Source organism: Chinchilla lanigera, unplaced genomic scaffold (assembly GCF_000276665.1).
Source record: "Chinchilla lanigera isolate Chin_1 unplaced genomic scaffold, ChiLan1.0 scaffold00066, whole genome shotgun sequence".
Classification (NCBI taxonomy): domain Eukaryota; kingdom Metazoa; phylum Chordata; class Mammalia; order Rodentia; family Chinchillidae; genus Chinchilla; species Chinchilla lanigera.
The window spans coordinates 12,348,562-12,363,985 of record NW_004955467.1 but is presented as its reverse complement, the minus strand read 5'-3'; the positions used below and the strand labels follow the sequence as shown (position 1 = coordinate 12,363,985).

General features: G+C 47.4%; 2 pseudogenes; both read right to left on the bottom strand.

Moving 5' to 3' along the window:
- Positions 1–1,683: 1,683 nt before the first annotated feature.
- On the bottom strand, positions 1,684–4,985 carry LOC102014125 (annotated as a pseudogene).
- Positions 4,986–6,173: 1,188 nt separating this feature from the next.
- Positions 6,174–14,906, bottom strand: LOC102011101 (annotated as a pseudogene).
- Positions 14,907–15,424: the final 518 nt, after the last annotated feature.

Here is a 15,424-nt window from a genome sequence, read left to right as displayed (position 1 = left end):
GCAGGCGCTTTGCCGCTGAGCTAAATCCCCAGCCCCTCAGCTTCTCCTTTGTAGCTCTCCTGGTTGGGCACTGCCCATCTCAGAGCTGAGTTAGGTGCCCATCTATCTGCAGTCCCTGCCTCTGCTGTGACCCCACTAAATCCACCCTTTGCGTGTCCCTCGCTTGACCCTCCAAAGCACCCATATCCCCCACCGTACCCTCAAGGCTGGCCCTCACTGGCCCTGCCCCTTCTCTGTCCTTGTGCCTCTGCCCAGCTCTTCTTTCCTTCCAGCATCACCTTCCTTTCTGCTCCTTAACACTCCACACTGAGTCTGGTCGCCTGCAGCAGCTCCTGCCTGAGCATCCTTTCCCACAGGCCTTTTCTATCTTATTCTTCAGGTCTCTACTAAGATCTCACCCTCTGTGCATCTCAGCCTCTTGGCTAAGATTAAGTGTAGCATTTTATCCTTTGGACAAGCCTGCTCTGACCACCCTAGATAAGGCAGTCTTACCTTATCTGTTGCTCTGAACTGTGTGGCCTGAGTTTATCTTCCTCATGTCGCCGATCAGCATCTGAGATCCCGTGGCAGTCATTTGTGTATGTGTTTCCTGCCCGCACAAGAGTGCAAGCTCCTCAAGGCCTGGGTACCTGTTTCGCTCATTCTTGTATTTCCAGCTGATTGGTATTGGGTGTGATGCATGCATACCCATGGTCATGGAAGCAGTATTCACAACAACCGAGATGCAGAAGCAAGCTAAGAGTTAACTGACTGATAATAGAACAAACAAAATGTTGTAGCGACATACAATGGTATATTGTTTAGCCTTAAAAAGGAAAGATATCCTATCCCTTGCTACAACATGGATGAACACTGAGGACATTATTCTGTTCAATTTGTTGTTGTTGATTTTAATTCTCATTGAGCAAAACCTCCTCAGCACCATCTAGTTGTTAGAAAGGATGAACATCACCTTTTCCTGCTCCTCAACCCCCAGCGCAGAGACACAAGTTAAGCCATTTGGCTAGAGCGCCCCCTAATGATTACAACTGAGATCACGATAAGGTTTTAGTTGTCTTCTCTGTCAGTCTCTCTAAGTCTCTGTTTAACCCAACACAAGCAGAGCTGCACGCCCACAGTTCGGAACAGGAAGGAAACATGTCAGACTTGTTCAGTTTCCTCCTGTTCTTGGGCTGTAAGAAGCACGTGAAACTGCCTTGAAAACACTGAATTCCACGGCTCCCATCCAAGAAGGACGGCGATCTGTGAGGCCACATGCAATTCTAAGAGCTCAAGTCTTAGGCAACCTCCCCGCTCTACTCTAGGAACCAGAAGCACTCAGCTTGTTCCTCTCCAGACACCTCAGTTGCTCGTCCTCTCCTGCCTTATTACGACAGACACTGAAGACCTTTTTGACGGGGTTAAGACAATTACATCTGATGAAAATGCTAAGAGATCCTGAGCTGTTGGAGATGAGGAGAGTAGGTAACATGTTCTGATTTTTCCTTTTCTTCTTCTTAATGAATATTTTGTTTCAGCGTAAAGCACACCTCCCCAAAGAGGTTCCTGGTGGAGACTGGAAATCCAAGAGTCTGCCGTGTCCTGTGGGAACACAGTCACCGTGTAACTTTGGCTTTAGTCTCTGGAGCTGTTCTTTGCAGCCACATCAGGTTCCATGGGAGGAGGAAAGAGCTGGAGGTGATATCACTCAGCCAAAGCCCCCATGGGGTCCTAAGCTGGGAGGACAATGGCCTCCTGCTCTAACACAGCCAGCACCTCTTCAGGGACATGCTTCTTGTCCACCACCACCTCGTAAACATACTCAGAGAACCACTTGTCAGTCACGCACTGGTGATTTTGTGTTCGTGGTCTTCACCTCAGGAATTCTCCATTCCCCATTTCAGAAATGTGCCATCCTGATCAGTCTTCTCTGAGACAGCAGCGAAGATCATGTTGTGGATCATAAGTGATGTGGCTTTATTTCTGTTCTTCAAGAGACACCAAACTCTAACTCACGGTCATAGACATTCATGTCACCAAGGCCCCGCTTGCCAGTGAAGTATCTTCCAACACCGCAGCCAAACCACACTTCTCTGATGGAAGGAGCAATCATCTTCTTCAAGAAGTCACTGGGCTGGTCATTAAACAGAGAGCTTGTCTTCCAACCATATTGCTCAAGTGGTCCACAGGATAAAAAGTTTGTTTTACTTGTGCTGGGGTCATGGATCATTCATAAAACAAATCTTATCTTCCATATTGCAGAGTGGCTTGATACCTTCCCTGTAAAACTCCAAGGGTGTTATGGGACCAGTCTTGTGATAATTTGTGTCTTTGTCTCAATACTCCCAGTAGAGTGTCTCTGGTGGATTATCCAAATAGATGCACACTGTCGGAATACCTCCTCCACCGTGGCATCCTTTGTAGCAGGGATTTTCCTTTGGTGGCTTCATAATGTACCATGTTCTGTAGTTGTATACAGAATTCTCTCCTCTTGGGATTCAGAATATTCACTCCTTCTCGTTGGTCTCCCTTATATGAGATTCAAGGCAGCATTTCTTAGGGACAAAACTGTATTTAAAAAAATATTGTCAAGCATATCCCACTGGCCTGCCATCATTTGTAGGGTTCATAAGCAAATAGTACACCAGCTTCCTGTCCCAAAACTCCTTTTTCTGGGCTGTGTCCTCAAAAGCATTCAAGAAAAAATAACAGCATTCAGCCTTGTCCCCTCAAAAAGAGGTAAGATTGACTAAACTCAAATTCTCCAATATTTAATTTTTTCACGAATGGAAGTCTCATAACATTCAGACAAGAAAAAGCCCAGCATCACCTGGCACTCTTCTGATTGGTGGCTGGCTTGCCTTGCTGAGGCCCAAGGCGCTGGAGCACATGGGTATCCTGTACTGTGACCCTCTTCAGGCAGGTGTCCAGAAGGTTGTGGATGGTTCCAGCATTCTCGGTAAGCACAGACTGAGGATTAGAATTCAGTTTCTGGATCAGAGCAGCGACCTTCTCCAAATTCAGTCTTGTGTTGCTCACGGGGCCCACACTGCCCAGTGGGATAATGTTAGTGTTGTTTTTGAAATAGGGGTTTCACTATGTCGCCTAGCCTGGTTTCAAATTTCTGGGTTCAGATGAACCTTCTGCCTCAGCTTCCAAAGATTTGGGACTATCGCTATATGCCACCACACCTGACCTGAGAACATTTTTCTAAGCAAAATGAACTAGTCACAAAAGGACAAATATCGTCAGGCATGCCAGCACATGCCTGTAATCCCAGGACTCTGAAGGCTGAGGCAAGAGAATTGTAAATTTGAGGCTAGCCTGGGCAACTTGGTGAGATCCTACCTCAAGATAAAAAGTACTGAGGGTGTAGCTCAGTGGTAGAGTGTTTTCCTTGCATGTTCAAGGTCCCGAGTTCAATCCCCAGCAGAAAAAAAGACAAAAAGACTCCACATATATAATATTGAAGTATCTAGAGTGGTCAAATTCATAGTAAGAGAAAATAGAATGATGGTTGCCAGAGGCTAGGGAGAGGAAAACGGGAGATGTTTAATGGGTATAGAGTTTCCATTTTGCAGGATTAGAAAGTTAGAGAGATTAGACGTGCAACAACGTGAATATACTGAAAACTACTGAACTACACATTTAGAAATGGTTGAGATGGTGATTGTATGTTATGTGTATTTCACTACAATTAAACATATAATTGACACATCCACGACTGATTAATACTGGTGGATGCTTATTTTAAAACTTTGCTCTGTCATACAAGGGAACATTATTCAGCTATGAGAAGAAATAAAGTGCTGAAGCATGTTACAACATGGATGACCCTTGGAAACATTATTCCAAGTGAAAGAAGTCAGTCACATAGGATCACATATCATATAATTCCATTTATATAAAAAGTCCTAAATAGGCAAACCCAGAAAGCCAGAAAGCAGATCAGTGATTGTCAAAATTGGAAGGGGTGGTGGTAGAATTGGGAAGTGATTGCTGACGGGTACAAGTTTTCTGTTCAGAATGATGCAGGTGTTTTGGTGTTATAGATGGTGGTTGTACAGTTCTGTGGACATGCTAAAAACTTTTGGGTTTATATTCATAAAATTCATTTAATGGTTACAAATTACAACTCAGTAAGAAAAACTGAACGAGGGCTCTCTTGTCTCTTGAAGAAGACAAGAACCTGAGTGTCTAAGCTTAGAATTCTCTTGAAATCAAGGTTGGAGTCAGTCTTTTACATAGGAAGTTCACCTGAAAAGCAATGGTATGAAGTTAGAGAAAGGTCTGGGAGAGTGAGGGATGGGAAGATAGCCAACAGGAACGGGTTGCTGGGTTCTCCACTGTGGCCAGTTTGGGCTCAGTTCCACTGGGAACCTTCTAAAGCACATATAGAAGACTTCTCATAATTGTCCACCTGAAGAGTCCTTCTGCTGCCATCCCTGTTGGTTGAGGGCTGCCTCTGGAGGCATTATCTCCCTAAATCCTGGAGCAGACATTGAAATTGAAATCTCACCTAAGGCGAAAGCCTGTTGTGTGAGCACTTGAGGAACTTTGGCTGCAGCTTTTGTTGAAGTCAGAGGTGAAGCCAAGACTGTGTGAGTCAGGATACCAGCAATACCCAGCGCACAATGCCCTTGACTGCCCTCCGCTCCCTGCCCGCCCCCGCCCATGTTCTGCAATGTTAGTACCAGCAACTGAACATAAAATTAATCATCACAGTCAGTAGGCATTTAGCTTTTCCAATGTTTAACTGATTTATTTGCTCATTATTGCTTTATTCAAATCACTGCTTCTTTCTAGGTTCAGTTTTTTTCTTTGAAGTGATGTCTGAAAATGTATTTAATTTATCATTACTTTTGAAGGATTGTATAGCTATGTATACAACTCTAGGTTCAAGTTTGTTTTCTTTCTCTTTTAAGTATTATTTTATTTTCTTCTGGTTTCCATTGTTGCCAGTAAGGACTCTGATGTCAGATCCTTCATCCTTGGTTTTACGTCATCTACCTTTTTTGGTTGTTTTTTGTTTTTTTTTTTGAGACAGGGTCTACTATGCAGCTCAGGCTGGCCTAGAACTCACTGTGTAGGCCAGGCTGGCCTCAGACTTATGGCAATCTTCCTGCCTCAGCCTCCCAAGTGCTGGGATTATAGGCATGTACCACCAAGGCAAACCCTTTTACTAAAATGTGAAACTGGAAATAGATTTTTGCTTGTTTGTTCATCATGCTTGTAGAGAGATTTTTATTTCAAATCTAAGGATTTATGTTTTTTTTTTTCATTTCTGGAAAGTCCTCAGTCATTTCTTTCTTTCTTTCTTTTTGATATTTAGGATTTTTACATCTTTGAGAAACATTGTTACACTTCTAACATTATTTAAATTACAGGGGACTGGGAATATAGCTCAGCGGTGCCTACCAGGAAAGCATGAGGTTGTGAGTTCGATTCCTGGTACCCCCCCAAAAAATTACAAATCATTTCTATTCTGTGCTGTAAGTTCAATTTAAGTGTATCACAGTTAAATTAACTGGGTACTACATGGCTTGTCTAGTCAGAGTTTTTTTGTATCGAAGCTTTTATTCAAGATTTCTTCTTTTTTAAAATTGTGTAGAAGTTCCCCAAGACTACATGGTTCTCCACAACTACATGGTACCATGGTATTCAATTTTTGTGCCACTGGAGAAAATTTAATTAGTGGTGATAGAGACCATTTTCTATCAGCAAGGGACATGCATCAAGATAGCTTTGCATAGTTAATGAGCAAATCATGAGAGTCCAAAAAAGTGAGGCAGGTAGCGTATCTGCGTGTTTTTGGGTGTAGGGCTCAAATCTGGTTTTGTCTTTCAAGTGTTTTAGGATTAGAGAAGTAAGAGTCCCCTCTCTCCTTTTTCTTTGTGAGACAGGGTCTCATTATGTAGTTCACGCTGGTCTTGAACTCACTCTGTAGCCCAGGCCTAGCTCAAACTCATGGTGATCCTCCTGCCTCAGCCTCTCACCATGCCCAGCTCTTTCCCCTACTTGAAAAAAGATTTCTTTAGAGCCTCATCACTGCTGAGAATTGCCTGTAAACTGAAGTCTGATTCTAGAACAGTCTGTCTTTCTTCAACAACATCATCCTGAAAAATGCTACTGTGTACAGGACTGTTTGATTCAAATTTAAAATTGGTCTCTGAACTAGGAGAGCTATTTAAGACTTAGGTGACTAACTTCTTTGGGGAGAGTGTCACAAATATGCCAATATCCATATCTTTAAGGCTTTTAGAACTAATTACACTTGATATTTGAGGAGTCCCATAATGTAGTATTATGCATGGAAGTTTCATTATAAGAAACTTGTGAGTGATTATTTAATTATTTATTTTGAGACAGGGTCTCGCTATGTAGTTCAGACTGGCCGTGAAGTCACTATGTAGCTCAGGCTGACCTTGAACTCATGGCAATCCTCCTGCCTCAGCCCATTTACTGAGTGCTGAGATTACAGGTGTGTGCCACTGTGCCCGGCTGGCCTTATGCTTTAATACATTTGTCTTTACTTCTATCCATCACATCAATCCTATTGTGTACAGAAAAGGAAAATATCTCTGGCTAGTTTCTCATGTATACTGTAAATCTCGCTTCCAAATTATTTTCTTATTTAACAAATCTGACTGATCTTCTTTTGGGGTTCTCCTACTTTATAAGACTGGTGGTTCCTGAGACACATTCTTGAGGCAGTCTGCAACAACTCTCTCTTCAGGCAAGTAAGACTGGTCAAAATCCTGAGAACAAGGTGTCCATGCTAAATTAGCTTTGATTGTGCAACACAGGTAAAGATTCTGGCAATACCTCTCTCCGCTCGGTATCCATTTACATTGGTTGGGTACTTCTGCTGTCTTCCATTCCAATAGTTTTTCTCCATGGGGTCCTAATTTCAGTTATCATGTTTTCAAGGTGTTTGGGAATCTGGTTCCTTGTGAAGAAGATGTTGGAAATTATAGAGTCGATTAGTTCCTTTAGTTTTACTTCTTTTCCTTCAGAGGACCTGTGGTGAATCAGACTAAACTGCCCTAACAAACTCTTCTACCTGATGATCTTGTTATTTTTGGAATAGATCACTTTTTTTTTGGCTGGTAGAGACCCTCCAGATGCACCATTATCTATATTCTTTGCAATATCCAATAGTGGAGAGTCTTCCACTTGGAATTCTGGTACTTTCTTGGACGTTGTTTCATCTTTCCCTTTGGGAGCTCTCATCATTGTGTTCTTTTCAAGGAGTATAATACTTTCTCTCTGATGATGAAGCTGAGCAACAGAGGCAAAACTAAAAAGCAAATGACAGCAAATTCAAGTAATAAGTAGGTCAGAATTCCATTCACTTGATGCATCTAAACATTCTAAAGAAATTACCTCATATCTGTCCATTGCAATTTCACTCAATGTCTTGGTCATCAAAAAACAATTTATTCTATGGAAGTATGGTGACAATTAGAGTAGCATTTCAGCCCAATTTGTGTATCTGCCTCCAGCTCAGTTGGTATTTCTATTTTAGCTGGATCTATTTATAACCCCCCCCCATATTTTCCCTCTCTTTATCTTTTAGTGCTGAGTTCCTGGAGATTTTCTCAATTTAAACTTCTAATTCATTATTTCTTTCTCCAGCTGTCTTCAGTTAGATATTCAGTCCATCTTTTGGGTTTTATTTTTTGCTGTCATTTTAATTCTCCAGCTGTCAAATGGGAGTCTTTGGGATTTTTTTCCTGTTCTCATTTCATGATCTCCTTTTCTTGTTTTGATGTTGTTATCACCTCTTTATTCCTTGGGGGACTTTAAGGATACTTAAACATGTTTTTCAAATTGCCCTAAGACTTTTTTCCCCTCAGCCTTCAGTTCTGTCTGCAGTTCTTCTGTTTGCTTTTATGGCATTGGTCTCCCTCAGGGCTCTGTGATTCTTGGTTTTGAGGTTATCTGGAGATGCTGTAAAAACTCAAGGCCATCTGCTAGTGGCCTCAGCTTGGTATGTGTTAGGCTGAGTTCCAGATTGGGGTTTCCCCTACAGTGTCTGCTGTGGTCTCTACCTCATGTCAGTGCTACATTTCTGAGACAGTTCCGCTGAGATGGGAGGCTCCACTGAGGGCTCAGCCACAAGCATGTGTCTTGGTTTTTGCTGTGGCCTTAGAGAGCAGATGTAGCTGCTCTGGTTTATGTTCACCACCTGGCAGTATGGCTGTCAATACCCTGCTGGGGAGCTCTGCTGTGGCCCACACTCCACAAACTCAGCCTCACTCTCTTCCCAGCTCCTAGACACAGCCTGTCTTCTCTCCAAGGGCTCATCTCCTTTTGTTTAAGAACTCCTTCTCCTGCTATTAACAATAGTTTTGTGATAATCAACTTTTTAAAATATCATGTTTATGTGTTTGGAGCAGTATATGGTTTCAATCATCTTTAACCAGAAGGAACGTGATTTCTCTTCTTGGGATACAGCTTCCATTAGCTAATGTTTCTCCTCCTCCTCCTCCTCCTCCTCCTCCTTTTTCTTCTTCGTCTTCTTCTTCCTCTTTCCAGTGCTAGGGATGGAACCCAGGCCCTCAGCATGCTAGGCAAGTGCTCTACAGTTGAGCTATATCCCAGACTTTGTTTTATACAAGTATACAGTAGTCTTCCCTTATCTGTGGGGGATATGTTCCATTGACTTCTGATGTGTAGCTGAAACTGCTGATAGTACTGAATTTTATATGTACTGTATTTTTTTGTATACGTACATACCTACGATAAAGTTTTACTTGTTTTTGTCTGTTTGTTTGTTTGTTTCTCTTCCAGTACCAGGAATTGAACTCACAACCTTGCATTTGCCAGGCAGGCACTTTGCCGCTGAGCTAAATCCCTAGCCCCCACTAAAGTTAAACTTGTAAATTACCTACAATAAAATTTAACTTGTAAATTAGGCACAATGAGAGAGTAACAACAATGATAATAAAATAAAATAATTATTATACTGTAATAAGACTTATGTGAACCTACTCTCTCTCATACTTTACTGTACTTTACCTGTCTTCCTTCTTGACTACGGTTAAGTGAAACCTTGCAGAGTGAGACCGTGGATAAGGGAGGGGGAGGACCTGGTATAAAGTCACTGTGAGCAAGACATAGAGGCCTTTGTTTGTAAAGGACTTAAACATGAGCTAATTTGATCTTCATAACAATCCTAGGAAGCGGGCACTATTATGGAGTTCCCCATTTTCACAGATAAAAATGCTGGGACCCAGAGTGGTGAAGCAGGACAGGGATTCTGAGTCCTGAGCTCTTCACCACCATTCTCTGTTGTATGTGTACATGAGCACATGCGAGCTTGTGCATGGGGTGGGGGCATGATTTCCCACAGGTAGGCGTGGGAGCAGGAAGGACAGTGGCAGACTCAGGACTGGCCCAGTGACGCTGGTCACCTGCCTCAGACCAGCTCTGTCTTGTTCTCTCTGCCTGACTCAGTCACAGGCCCTGAGGGGCCGAAGGAGGCCTGGGCTGCAATAGCGGTCACAGGTTCTGCTCCCTCCTGCTCCCAGCCCACTGCCTTCACTGCAGACTACAGGTCTGGGGCCTGCACAGGAGGGAGGAGCGCACAAAGGGCTCTGCCTTCAAACAAAGCGCTAAAATGCCACTCTTACTCTTCGTGCCCAGAAAGACGCAGAGATGGAGAAAGGGGAGACACAAATACTCAGGGGAGAACAAAGAGTACAGAGAAACGTAGAAATATGGAGAGGGGAGAGAGGAAGACACCAAGAGAGACACACAGAGACCAGAGACAGAGAATGCGGTGCCCAGAATGTCCCTGCAAGAGAAGCTGCTGGGAGATGGGGACAGACTGACTCAAAACTGACACAAGAGTGCGCAGTGCAAGGAGCCCAGCCCCTGGGGACTTGGAGTCCTCAAGGAGTTTGGTTCAGAATGACCTAGCGCCAAGGACCACCCCCACAGTGTGGTCGTTTATTGGAACCTGGGGGTGGGGCTAGTGTAGGTGAGCTTATGTGTGTCCAGCACCCCCACCACTGGCCTCAAGCTGTTGGTGTCCCTGAAGCAGGGGACAGGTGCCTGGGCTTTCTATGCCCTCCCCCTGCATGGGGCCAGCCCTCCCCGCCCCCTCATGCCAGTGTCAGGTTCCGGGCTGTTCCCTGGGGGAACTTTGATCTGGAAAGAATGAGAGTGACCGATCTGGCTGCTGCCCAGGGCTCAGCCGTGTCACTGAGACCTGGCCTGGGCTGCCCTTGCTGCTTCCCGCCCACTGGGATACCAAGAAGTTACCCTGGTGTCAGGGGACATAGAAAGGTTCTTTCCTGCTTTCCTTCCCTCCTGTGTTCTCAGCCACCTGTTCACTGTTCATTCACTGCTTCATTCATTCATTCATTCATTCCCTTCCCCTTCCCAGGAAGCACCAGTTGATGGCAATGGGGAGCTGAGCTGTGGAAACAGAGGAAAGGATGAGACAGGGCCTTACCCTTCGGGGAGCCCCCAGCCTGGGGAGGAGGGGCAGCTACATAGCCACACTCCAAACAAAGACCTGGTGGGGCCTTCCCCTGGAGGGGGAGACAGAGGGAAAGGATGAGTCATGGGTTAGTGGAAGTGGGAAAGGCTTCCTAGAGGAGGGAGGTTTGAAGCTGGGATCTGAAGATCAGACAGTTTGGCAAGTAGAAGGGATGCTTCAGGCAGGGTGAGCAGCGCAGACAAAGTCACTGAGTATGGAAGAATTTCGTGCTTGTTGAGAGAGGGTAGCTGGGAAGTAGGAAAGGCCTGGCCAGGAAGGGCCTTGAATGGCCTCCTAAGGCATTGCCCTGTGGGCAGAGGGGGATCCAGGTGGGGTTTAGTCAGGGCGTGTAGGCAAGGTGGCCTCCTGGTGACATCTCTATAGACCTTCCTAAGTGTGACTAGTGTGCCCTGAGACCTCCCTCACAAGCTCACAACCCCAGTTAGTCTCCAAAATGCTTCTAAGGAGGTCTAGCTCATCAAAGAGCTCCACATGGCCCCAGCTCAGGCCTCAGCCCTGCCCTCTTCTTTGACCCGGCCTCCCTGCCCCCACTGCCCACTCTGACTGACACAGCCTTTTGCTGGGCTGAAAGCGGACACTGCCCGTCCTGTGGGGCCCCTGGGGAAGGCCTGGTAAGCCATAACCCTGGAGCTCTGGCTCCTCTTGTCCTGGAGGTCACTGAGCCAGGCCCTATAAATAATCTCTCCCCCAGCCCCTTCTCTGGGAAGGGAAGCAGGCCCAGGCCTTTCGGTGAGATGCTGTAGAGGAGGGTGGGAAGAAGCAGAAGAGGAGGAGGCCAAGGTTTGAAGCCTAGTTCATCCCCCAACCCATGATGGCTTGCTCCTTGGGTCTGGGATCCTCTGGGCTGGGGCAGCTGGGTTGGGCTGGGCAGAGAAGTGTACATTCTGGGACTATATTACAAGAGGAGGGCCTAGCCTCTTTCTTCCCATCTCTGGGCAGGTTTCTGGAGGCCCAGAGCTTGGCTATAAGCTGTGGGGCTACCCAGGCTGGACCTGTCCTGTCCCACAATCCCCTTCCTGGGTCCCCAGAGACTGAGGACACATCCAGGTGGGTGCTTGCTCTGCCCTGCTAGCCAAAGGTCTTAGACAAGTGCTTGTTCTCTCTGTACCTCAGTTTCTCCTCCTGGCTCTTTGGCCCTCATGGTTGGTAGAGCTGGCGTGAGACAGTGCAGAAACCTGGGCGGGCCAGGGGCTCAGGAGTTAGGGGCTGGGACTCAAAGGGCAGGATCCTGGAAATGGAAAATATGAGCCCAACAGCCTTATCTGGGCTGGAAGCAGCTGTCTCCACCCTCCACCCGGCACAGCCCCACCTCTGGGGAGAGGACTGTAGGCCCCTCTATGCAGACATGGTAATGTTTGTTCTCTAGGCAGAGGCCTGTGGGAAATTTCTCCTCCGCTGGCATCAGGAGGGCCCCATGCTGATCCAGGAGGCAGGAAGCTCAGCTCTCCATTTCCCCCTCCCTTAGGAAGGCTACCATTAGAATTTGATGTGCAGGAATCTTTGCAGAGCAGACCTCATGGCACCCAGAGTTTCTGCTTTCTAGACACACTTCTAGGTCTGGCTAATCAGCCAGAAATGGGGATGCAATATGTATATTCAAACTCACATTCACACAATGGTACACATGCAAATATTTAATATATATAAAACTATGTATGCATCTGTGACACATATATACAAACTTACGGGCGGTATCAGCGGTGAAGGACACATCTTGAGGTCTACACTACCTATTTACTGCAGGCATGTCTACATATGTGTACACAGAAACACACATTACCACCTATGAGCAAATGCATTAAAAATCTCTCCTGCAAATGTGGGCGCTTGACGAATACGCACATAGCGAAGCACCACATATATGTGTGGGCCTGTGCACCAATGGTAGACTTCCTAACTCCCGCTTCTTTCTTGTACCCCCACCCCAACATGCATGCACAAATACAGTGCATGCAGAGACACGCATTTCCCCCGAGACATTTCCCTCGGGGAAAAAGGTAAACATTAAAAACGTACACAAGTGTCAGGTAGAGTGTCCACGCGAGTGAAGGAGGGTCTGGTGGAGGGAGTTGGTGTCCCCCTGGGGTCAGGAGTCTCTTCCCGACTCCCTGAGGGTTCAGGCTCCTGTGACTCTGTGTTAAGCAGGCAGAGCTGTGGGGAAGAGTGCAGAGATCCAAGGGTCCCCCTCCCGGGTGCTTCTCTGGGTCTTGGCTAGAGATGAGACTTGGGGACTCTAGGATCTGCCCAGTCTGAGGCCTCCCAGAACAGCTCCTGTGTAGCCCCCACCACCTCTTCTACCTCCCTTCTTATCTCACGTTGCTCCTGAAGCCAGAAACCTGGCAGGAAAAGATAACTGTAAACCCTGTGTCCCCACCCCATGGATCTCCAAGGAGGCGATGGTTTCTAGGGCCAGAGGCTGGATTTCAGGATTTGGGAGGAGGAGCGGGGGATGGTATGCTTGCCAGGGCTGATGGAGTGTGCTTGTCTTCTGAGGGCTTGCTGACAGGCTCCCTTTGGGCAGTTGCAGCTGCATCCCATGAGGAGTCGGGTTCAGCTGACTGCACAGAGCTATGCAGTTGTGAAGCCTGACTGTCAGTCCTGTTAGCTGCCCCCGCAAACTGAGGCTTCCATGGAGAGTGAGGCAGGATCAATGAGGACCTGGTGGATAACACATCTACCCTGGTCCGTGACCCTCCAATCTGAATCCTTCCTAGCAGCAGGGCTTAGAGGGACCCCCAATAAGATCAGCAGTTGCCTTTGAGCCCCTACAGCTCATATTCCCCCCAATATACCTTCTCTGTGACTCATTTGAGTGAGTGGTACCCCAATATTTCCAAGCCAGAATTTCAGAGGCACCCTTGCCTCTCTCCCCCTGTATCTCCCATGGTCCACCCAGTCCTGTGGGTCCTGTTGGCTCAACACTGAGTCCCCTCTTCCCAGACATCCAGTCACCCAACATTTTTGGAACACTTACCTAAGCCAATTCCCATACCAGGTGACTAACAGCTGAGATGGGCAGCCCCTCTTTCTGTGGAGGGCACAGAGGTGTGCACGTAGGTGTGCATACGTGACCCACACATAGGGATCCAGGGTGCAGAAGGTGGGGGAAAGGCTCCAGGCAGGAGACCTCTGAGGAGCAGAAGCCGAGCTGAGTGTCCAGCTAGGCTGGGGAGAAGGAGGAGCTGCTCTGGACTGGAAAATCTAACTGATGCCTTGATTGGAAAGCTGGGACTGTTGTGTGGGAAAAAGAGGTACCACAGTCTGGGGCAGCATTCTGGGTCTCGGTAATGTTTTTGCATGCCCTGCTGAGTGGCCTTTGGCTGGTCCTTGCCCACTCTGGGCCTCAGTTTCCCTATGTCAGGCTCATGATTTTAACTTTGTGGTTTTTGCCTGGCAGGGATTTGATTTGTGAGGTGACTGGCAGGGGGACTTGGGAAGTTTTATCCACATCCTTCTTGAAGCGTAGAATCAGACTTGAGCCAGGTACCCGAAGGCAGAAGCCAGGTCAGAGCCAGGTGAGGGGGAGCTGGAAGTGCAGGCGCCAGAGCCCCTGACTTGCTGGGAGGTCTGCCTCCACTTGCTTGCTGACATCAGGGCTGGTGAATGCGGAGGGAGTTCAGCCAGGCCCAACAGCCCTCACCTCCCTTGCAGTCCAGTCCTGGGCAGGAGCCGAGCTGGAGGAGAGTGGGGGAGCGGCTGGGGGGCAGGGGCAGAGCTATACAGCTCCATCTTGGAGCTAGCCCTTAGGGTGGTGCCATCCCACCCCTTCCCATCCCAGAATTCCCCTCTCCCTCCCACCCCTTCTGACCTGTCCTCTCTCTCTCCCCCGGTTCTCTTTCCTCTCCTCGGCTCACTCAGCTACTGATTCAGTGATCTGACTACTAAGAGAAAGGAACCAAGCAGAATGGTTTGAATCTTGTACCATCTGCCTTCCCAGAGCTCACAGCAAGCCTCAGTCTCTGCCCTTGGCAGGGTCCCTACTTCAACACCAGAAGAAATCCTGCCCCGCCCCTAAACGGCTTCCTTAGGTATTCTCAGGGTGGCCCAGGAGGGACCAGATAACTCACCTGTGGTTGGAGATTGGAGACCTCCGCATTCTGTCACCTCCTTCTCCCTGTTAGGGTTCCTGCCCTAAAGGCCCAGCCGAGTTCTGGAGGGTGGGAGAAAAGGCTGGACCCTTGCTCACCCTCTACCCCATGCCTGTGCTGCTGGTACAGGTACTTGCCCTGGTACATAGCTGCTGACCAAGAACTGACCTGCCCAGTCCTTCCAAGGCATTCCATTTGTAACTGGATCCTGCAAGGGAAGGGAGTGGGCTTCTCTGGCTGAGGCCAGGATTTCTGAACTCCGAGCTCCTGGGCTCAGACCTGTAGGGGCTAGGAGCACTACCGGGCAAGAACTGCTACAGCAGCAGCTCCCGAAGTCTCTATCAAAGATTCCACCCAGAGAAAGAATGCGGGGAGTGGTTTGGCTCACTCTGTCCAGATGGCTACTTGGAACACACACATACTCACAAACACATGCAACATGCACGCCTTTTGGCAACTGACTTTCTCATGAAATAATTGCTGGAAGGCTCCTTAGATTAGGTTAATCAGTGTTCCTTCCCGTCCCCACTTAGGGAGGGGGAAGTGATCAGTGGTTAGGCTGATCCAGCTCCTTTGGGGCCGAGAAGGCCAGGCTAGGAGGGTCTGTGAGCTGAGCACGACTAGGGGAGAAACAAGCTCTTCAGCTTTCCCCTTCCTGTGAGCCATCTGGCTGTGCCGGCCGGCCTCCCAGCCTTCTTCAAGGGGGCCAGGCCCGGGAAAGAGAAAGGCTAATTAGGAAAGCCTTTTTGCACAAAGGGTGAGATATTTTCGTTTTTATTTTAAATCATTTTACAGTGTCCACTATCCCATCATCCTAAAGCGGCAACTGTTCCCATCCTTCCTT